The sequence below is a fragment of the Phodopus roborovskii genome, unplaced genomic scaffold (genome assembly GCF_943737965.1).
Source record: "Phodopus roborovskii unplaced genomic scaffold, PHOROB, whole genome shotgun sequence".
NCBI lineage: Eukaryota > Metazoa > Chordata > Mammalia > Rodentia > Cricetidae > Phodopus > Phodopus roborovskii.
The window spans coordinates 38,571,509-38,579,632 of NW_026126410.1; the positions used below are offsets into that span (position 1 = coordinate 38,571,509).

General features: G+C 38.9%; 1 non-coding gene across 1 annotated transcript; it reads right to left on the reverse strand.

The window, feature by feature from the left end:
• Nucleotides 1–1,213: 1,213 nt before the first annotated feature.
• Nucleotides 1,214–1,411, reverse strand: LOC127220830 (U2 spliceosomal RNA). Its single transcript, XR_007834397.1, has one exon. It is a non-coding gene; the product is annotated as a U2 spliceosomal RNA (small nuclear RNA).
• Between the last annotated feature and the right edge of the window lie 6,713 nt (nucleotides 1,412–8,124).

The following is an 8,124-nucleotide window of genomic DNA, read 5'->3' on the forward strand; positions in this document are numbered from 1 at the left end:
TCAGTGTTTGTGAGCCCCTATGTGCAGAACGTGTTCTCCTGGTGTCCCAGACCCCTCTGGCCCTTACAATTCTTCCTCCTATTCTCCCATGGGGCCTGAGATCAAGGGTATGGACCCAATGGAGATCTCCAATTTGGGATCTCTCCTCTCTCTTTCTCTCTCTCTCTCTCTCTCTCTCTCTCTCTCTCTCTCTCTCTCTCTCTTTCTCTCTGACAGATGTTTGGCTGTGGGTCTCTGCATCTGCTCCCATCAGCTGCTGGCAGTGGTCTCTCTGATGACAATTGTGCTAGGCACCAATCTATAAATACAGCAGAATATTATTAGGAATCATTGTAGTGATTTTTTTTCTCTCTATCCTAGGTATCCTTTTTATCCTTTTGTACTGTGAGATTTTCTTATCATGAAATATTTTGCCTTTAAATGTGCTAATGCCTTCCTCCCTTTTCCATATACATGAGGAATGCTATAATTTTTTAAAGTAAAAAAAAAAAGTAAAACTTCATTTTCTACAGCTTAAAGCATTAAAGTTTGTAACAAAAAAGAAAGTAACTTTTACAAATATTTTATGCTCATTCAATACCACTTTATACTCATTAAAATAACTCTCTCCCATATTGATGCACTCTCAATAAATTAGCTCATTCCCTTCACGCGAAGACTGCTACTGATTAAGTTGAATTTTTCAAATTTTAATTTTTAATAATTTTTTCCACTTCTGATAATCACAACAAATGCAGAAATCCACATTTTATTAATGGACAACCCTTTGAGCCTTCCTGAGTGAATATTCTTCATAATTTTGTACTATGATTCCTGTACATATATAGATCTAGCCCTCTGAGCACTTGTAATGAAATAAAACAAGACTTGGTGACAGTCTTAGACTTCAAAATAATTCCATTCAATTTCAAAAGCTTTAATTTTCTAATTCTCTAATCTCTAGCTATGTTGGTAAATTTTATGTGTTGAGGATTCCAATTAAATACTTGTCAGCATCACAGCAGCTTATCTTTATACCAGTTACTTTTCTTAAAGTACCAATGATTCAGCCTGAGAAGAACATAAATACTCTGCATGACATACAGTAAAGCTTAAGCAACTTTGTGAAGAAAATGCTGTAGTGTAATCCATGTCTTTTTTTTTCCCCTTGTAGTGAATCTTCAATTTTAAACGTTTATCTACTTCTGTTATTCATTCATTTAATTTGTTTTGTTTGTTTCTGACCATCCCTGGAGATACTGCAATATCAGGTAGATGCATGGAGTGGATGGGGACAGAGCAATCTCCTATTCCAACTCCTACTTTCAAAAATCCATTTAATTTATATTGTCCTTGGATAGAGGATATCACATATTAAACTGATAAAAACAGATACTACATTTGATCTTTTACAAAAAGGCTGAGAAGCAATTATTTCTATTTTGAATCCCAATTATTTATCTTTTGAAAGTTAAAACAGAATATACGGTATGTACTAAAAATCATAATTCTTCCTAATATGAATTTTTATTATGTATTTACAGACAGCAATTTTGGGGTCATGGTTATTTTCATTAGACGCATTCATGCATAAGCAGTAAAATATAATACAATGCATATTTTTCAAATTTATTCTAAGTCATTAGACCTTGGAGTATATCTAAATTATATACATATCAAAAATCAGCTATTGTTTAGGTAATTTATTCAAATATAATGATTACTACTGTAGTTTGCATCTGTGATGTAAGGAAACACTGAACAACATTAAATTGGAACAGGAAGGGTTTGTTTGGACTATAGGTAATACCCGATTATTGAATTCAAGACAGAAACTGAACCAAAAACTTCTAGTATTCAGGAATCTGCACTGGCCTGCCCTTGAGGTTCTGGATGCAAGCACAAGGCTACCAAACATGTCCAGGTGATGCTGTGGAGATGGGAAAGGATCGGGTGCTTTAAGCCTAAGGGAGTAGATTTGGATCCACCAAGAATGGCATTTTGCAAGACCAGGAGGCACCCGATGGTTCAGAAGAGCCAGGACAATAAAGTAAAACACTCAGCTTTCCAGGACATGGCTAGCAAACCACCTTTCTCAGGTGAGCAATGCCACCCAGGTCAGCAGAAGCAGAAGGTAGTCTTGAGAACAAGGTGTCCTCATCCCTGTCTCACCTGCTACCCCTTTCTAACTCTTCATCTTTTTACAATAAAAAGAGAAGACTGTTAGTATTCAGGCATCTGTACTGGCCTGTCCTTGAGGTTCTGATAGGATATGATCTCAGCTACAGCCACTAAGAGCACCACCTGTGCAAATTCACTGTACTCCCTTTTTTAAAGGCGCTGTTCATTTCCCATCCTCCTCTCTTTCTTCCTTTCTTCCTTTCTTTCTTTCTTCCTCTCCCTCTGTCTGTTTGTCTCTATCTATCTATCTATCTATCTATCTATCTATCTCTGTCCCTCTTTCCTCTCCCTGGCTGTCCTGGAGGCTGGTCTTCTCCCTCCCCTTTCCCCCTTTTTATGGTCCCTTTCCCTAATAAAAATCCCTCTGCTTGGACCCTGTCACATTGAGTCTTTCTCTGGAGTGTGTGCTTCTTTTCATAAATTACAGCAGAACCCATAGAAGAATGTTGCTCACTGCCTCATTTCCATGCTTATGTCACCTTTCTTATAGCTGCCTAAAGATGGTAATATCTACAGTGGACTGGGCCATCCTACATCAATCAGCAATCAATAAAATGCCTCACAGACATATTCACAGGCAAATCTGATGGGGACAATTTCTGGTTTGAGGTTCCTTCTTCATGGGTGTGTCAAGATTATACAAAAATAAATATTATCAAACACACTCTTTACTAAAACACACTTTAAAAAAAATAAAATTATGGATAAGACAAACTGAAAATTTGGGTACATATCTAGTTGATATCCAAGGGAGACCTGCCCCTTTCTGAACAGAAATGGAGGAGAGCTGGATGGGAGGGTAGAAATGAAGTAGGAAGAAGGAATAGTAGAAGAAAAGGGAGGGGAAATTGTGGTCTGGATGTAAAACAAATAGATTTAATTAATAGAAATTATGTACATTTTTAAATGTTAGTGATGATCTGAGAAGTATTAAAATTTAAAATTTTCTTTGCATTCCTACTGAACATAACTCTATTCATGACTTTTTAAAGCTTGTGTGTGTGTGTGTGTGTGTGTATTGCTGGAGATCATTTTTACTTTGAAAACTAACCAGCTTTATATTTCTCACTTGATATTTCTGACATGCAAAATAACACAACTGGTAACAATTACCTTCTCCAAAGCCAATGGTGAGAAACACAGGTAGAATTTTGAACCAAGAAATATCAATCTAGAGTACCCTGTTTTTTAAAATGTATCTTATAATTTTTGAGATTTTTATACATGATCACTATAGTTCCTTCATTTACAAACTTCCTTCTCCTCTTTCCAACTAATTCCATGTCTTTACTTACTCCTTCTCAACTTTATGACCCCTCTCATTAATCATTTCAACAGACACACACAATTTTCTGAGTCATTTATTGTTGTCCATATATGCATATATTTAGGGCTGACAATTTGGGATTAGATAACCTATCAGGGCACACATCCTTGGAGAAAATTGATTCTTCCTCTTTCAAAAGCAATTAATTGCTTGTGTGCATTCATTGAGAGGTGAGGTCCAGTAAGATTTCTTGTTATGAGTTTTCCCCGCTGGTCTGGTCCCACTGCCGCACCAGCCCCAAATAACACACAGAGACACTCTATTAGATATAAAGCTTTTGGCCTGTTACTAGTTTATTATTATCTAGTTCTATCTTAAGAATTAACCCATTTCTATTAATCTAAGTATTTCAACGTGGTCTCACTTTACCAGAGAGCAGGGCTGGTGGTCTCTCCGTCAGTCCACCATCTTGAATCTCCTCCCTACTACTTCCTCTCTTCTCCTTGTCTCCTAGTCCTGCCTATCTTGCTTTCCTATTGGCCAACAGTGCTTTATTCATTAATTAATATGAGAAACATATTTACAGAATGACATTTCCCATCATCTCCTCTTTTCTGTATAAAATAAAAAGAAGGGTTTTAAACTTATCATACAAAATATATCACACAACAGTTATCAAATAATAATCACAGTTAACAATATTTAATCCATTAACATTTAATAGGATTTAAAGAAAATAGTCTATCATCTATCCTTCTTTGTGAGTCTAAAGTCATATATGTAACTTACCTTTAATCCTAACTAAGGAAAACTATAACCATAACTATCTGTCTTTATTCCCTCAAAGACCACAGGAGGATAATATATAAACTCTAGAATGACAGAGATAGCTTGCCTGGTCAGTCACCCAAAGTTCTGTAATGTTCCATCTTCAGCCTATAGGCCATATTATGTCTGGAAGACTCCTCAGTAAAGCAGGAAACTTTAAACTACCTGTATTGGCAGTTTGTCAGTCACTTTTTTTCTGTGTCCTGCAGAATGTCTAGCAGACTTTTCTTCCATGAAGCAGGAACCCTACAGCAATGTATTAGCAGTCACTTTCTATGGGTCCTGCATATCCAGTTTGTATAGCATAAAGAAAAACAGTCCAGACAAGAGCAGCATCTTGCCAAAATGGCTAGTTTTTCCATATCAGAGGCAAACTCCATAACTAGTTTCTTTGATGTCCATCTTCCTTTCTGACACAGATGTGTTGCCAGAAGCAGTTATGTCTCACTGTTAAGAAAAACCCTAAACCATTTTAAATGCCATATTCTGCAGGTCTTTGAAAGGTTTGAAGAATGCCTATCCATCTCAAATACATCTTGAAAACCTAACTTAACTCTAAGTTTTGACTATCATAGGTAACTGTCTATAAACTGTACTAATTATACATTACATTTCTAAATGAGCTAGAGGTGAGTCTGGGACCAATTTGGGTAGACTCTCCACTAAACCCTTTCCCTGGGAATTCCCTGGGTTGGCCCCGGATCTCCCTGCCCCTGTGTCCTGTCCACATCAAGAGCACTCTTGGAGCTCTGATACACCCCCCACCCACCCCTACTGAGAGCCTGTCCTCCCCCTACCCTGTGCCCTACCCTGCGCACTATCCCACCGCTCTGGTTGAGCACTGGGACAGAGGGTGGAGCCAACAATCCAGCCACCTAAGGGGAACATCCAGGAGAGGCTCTGAGCACACTAGACCTGCCTATCCACATGGAACCACCCATAATTTCCACCTGCCTGGACTCTGACCTCCACTGCTGGTCCTCTACTTGAGTTCCCGGCCCCTCCCAGAGATCTGCCTATCTCTGTGAGACCACTCTGAGTTCCTGCTGGCAGGATCCTTGACCCCCATAGCAGGGCCTATGCTAAAGAGGCCTCAGCTGGAGAGTGCCAGGCCCAGACTAGATCTGCCTATAGTCATGAGGAACATCCTGAGTCCCAGCCTTAGGGATTTTTGACTCCCCATTGCCAGTGAGGAAGCCCAGCTCAAAGGTACCAAAAACATATTCAACAAAATCATTGAAGAAAACTTTCCCAATCTGAAGAAGGACATGCCCATGAAAATATAAGAGGCATACCGAACACCAAATAGCATTTTTAAAATATATAAATTGAATTAACCCAGCAGCATTTCCTTTAACAGTTGTTATTATTTCCTCAGCAATCAAAAGACACAAAGACAATATAAAACTGTACAGTATCCAGATTCTCTCTGTGCTTTCTACCTTTGCATGGCTTGCTATTACTCTATTTCTTCTACTTCTAATTTTTTTTTCATTTTTTGAGACAGGGTTTCTCTGTGTTATTTGTATCTGTCCTGGAATTAACTCTGTATACCAGGTTTATTTTGAAATCACAGAGATCTGCTTGTCTCTGTCTCCCGAGTGCTGGAATTAAAATTGTGTGCCACCACACTCAGCTGCTCTCACTCTTTTCATTATTTTTTAAACCATTTTATCCTGTTTCTGTTTCTCTCCCAAGCGTACGTATATTTTTAAACACACTGTAAATCTTTAGAGGTTTTTCTTAATCTGACTCTGTCTTTACTGTAAATCTTTATCTTTTTTGGCCATGAGTCTTTTATCTGGTAAACAACAACATTGCTAAAATGAAAGCCACAGCTGTATTAGCCATGGTCTATCAAAGATGGTGGTGGGTACTTTTACCACCAGAACTGAGAGCTGTGCTCACTGCCTTGGTCTACGCTGCTGGCTTGGAGATGTGGTCACTGCCATTGCTAGCTCTCATACACACCATTCAGTTGTTAGCAGAGTTCTTTAAAAGCTTTGCAGTTTTTTGCCGCTTATGCTGAGTCAGGAAAACTCCCTTAAGGGAGCCGCGCAAATTTCTGCTTGTCTCTAGCAAAACAGGGACCAACTGAGAAAAATGCTGTTACCAAGAAGCCTTGCTTATCTCTGTTCTTTTGTTTCTAAACCACATTTTAAAGCTTTTCTTAAGTTTTAAGTGGAAGTTCTTATTAGCCATGTTGAAGGTGCCATTATGTTATGAGTAGGATTTTCCCCTGCTGGTTCCGGTCCCACAGCTGTGCCAGACACAAATAACACACATAGAAGCTGTATTACATATAATTATGTTGGTCAGTTACTAATTTCTTATCAGCTAGCTCTGTCTTAAATATTAACCCATTTCTATTAAACTAAGTAATTCCACATGGTCTCATCTTACTGGAGAGAGGGGCTGGCGTTCTTCTCTCTCCATCCTCCATCTTGGATCTCCTCCATACTACTTCCAGAATCCTCCTTGTTTCTTTGTCCTACCTATTTTGCTTTCCTATTGGCCAACCGTGCTTTATTCATTAACTGATGGGAGAGGTCGTTCTGTATGTTTCTCATACTGGTTAATAATAAAGCACTGTTGGCCAATAGGAAAGGAAGATAGGAGGGACAAGGAGACAAGGAGGAAATAGGAAGTAGGAAGGAGGAGTCAAGATGGAGAGACTGGGGAGACCAGATGCCTGCCCCAATCCCCGGTAAGGAGGCCACGTGGAAATACATAGATCAACAAAAATGGGTTAATAATTAAAGACAGAGCTAGCCGATAAAAATCAAGTAACTGGGCCAACAGTATTGTATCAAATACAGAGTCTCTGTGTGTTATTTGGGGCTGGCGTGGCAGCAGGACAATACCAGGCGGTGGGCAGAAAAACCAAACTCCTTACAATTAACCAATAAGAGAAACATATTTACAAAATGATATCACCCATCAATTTCTCCCTTTCATGTTGGCATGTTAACTGATGCCATCATTGTACAAGTTTTGTTTGTGCAACCATCTTTTAAGAGTCCCCAGGGACACTCCTTGTCACATATAGAAGATACTTTCTCACAGCTGACTTCTGGGTTCTCAGGGCTCTTAAATCTTTCTGTCCTGCTTCAGAGAAGTGGCCTATGCTTTAGACTTGATAGTTATTTTCTAGATGTATCATCTGGCGTTGGGTACCACTGAGTCAATTTTCCTCCACATTTGACCAGTTTGGGATGTTTAAGATGGACTCTATTTGCTGAAAAATGAAGCTGCTTTGATGAGAGATGGCAAATACACTTAACTGTGAGTATAATAATACGCATTTGGACTGCAACTGACAGTTATCCTGAGTGTGGTGATTTTATTTGAATGTATTTCACTATAAGGAGGTATGGCTTTGACGGTGTAGATATGGCCTCATCAGAGAAAGTATGTCACTGTTTCGGCAGGCTTAAGATACCACCCAGTGTCACATCCCATCCCTGTTGCCTGCAAGATGTAGGGCCATCAGCTACTCCTCCAGCACCATGTCTGCCTGCATGTCACCATGGTCCCTGACATGATGATAATGAACTGAAGCTCTGAAATTGTAAACAAGCCCCCTCAAGTAAATGAGTTTTTTTTTTTTTTTCATAACCTAACTAAGACACTGGGGTAGTGACATGGCAGTTTTCTGGTCTCCTCTAAGTTCCATGTTCTTACCAGCCACTGGTAGTAGCTATATTTATAGCATGAGGTGTAATTTCCCCTTTACTGAGAATGTCTTCAGTTTAATTAGGTAACTGTTGTCCTCAAGTTATAAATGCATACTACTATTGCACATTTTCATGTATCTTGCCATGTTACTAATTGGTGTGATTTATAAGCTTTGTAGTTGGGAGGAAGTT